Genomic DNA, 935 nt, shown 5'->3' with positions numbered 1-935 from the left:
GAGCTGTTAATAATGAAAATATTAAGGCTGCTAGTATCGAAGAAGATGATGATAATGATGTGAATGAAGCTTACAATAATACTGGATCCGACTCCAACACCAAAGTTCATCGTACTTTCATTGATAGCAAGAACAATCCTGGGAGAGGTCACAAATAGAACACCCTTATTTATATGAGATTATATATATATATATTTCTATATGCTTGTCATGTGAACCCTAATACTGAAATAAAGTGATGATCGAGTTCAACAGGCCGTAACAGTAAAAAGAAAAACCTGTTTAGTCTTTCCAAGAGGAAGATGATCGATGATGATGATGATGGTGATCATTATAATATGTATAAGGTTACATTAATGTATGTATGATTTGTGACATATAGCTCGGCATTTAGCCGGCTTTATATTGTGCTATCTATATATACATTATATATGCATTATATGTGTGTATTATGATATATAATGGAAAAAAATACCATGTACATATATGTGTGTGTGCTTATGCTTATATATGACTCCCTTAATAATTAATTATTATGCAAATATACTATTAATTTGGTATTGTGTTCTTTGTCGTGGAGCTAAATATTACACTTTTATATTTGATAAATTAGTTTAAAATTGTATAAAAGAATTTCGTTGGACATAAATACTTCAATTTAATTAGTTGATTAAAATTCTTTTTCATGGAAATATTACAATTCAGATCAATTTTACAATTGAAAGAGAAAAGTAAACTCATAATAAGTAACCCGTGACCGTCACTACAAGAAATATAGTTTTTAGAGGCGGAATTATTACAGGCGGACTAAATCCGCCGGTAATGTGCAGTATATTAGCGGCGGAGTACTGGGTCCGCCGCTAATACAAAATACCCGTAACTGACTTTTCAAATTTAATACCGGCGACCATTTTACCGGCGGGCTAAGGGATATA

Source organism: Humulus lupulus, chromosome 2 (assembly GCF_963169125.1).
Source record: "Humulus lupulus chromosome 2, drHumLupu1.1, whole genome shotgun sequence".
Classification (NCBI taxonomy): Eukaryota; Viridiplantae; Streptophyta; class Magnoliopsida; order Rosales; family Cannabaceae; genus Humulus; species Humulus lupulus.
Note: the sequence above shows the minus strand (reverse complement) of the source record.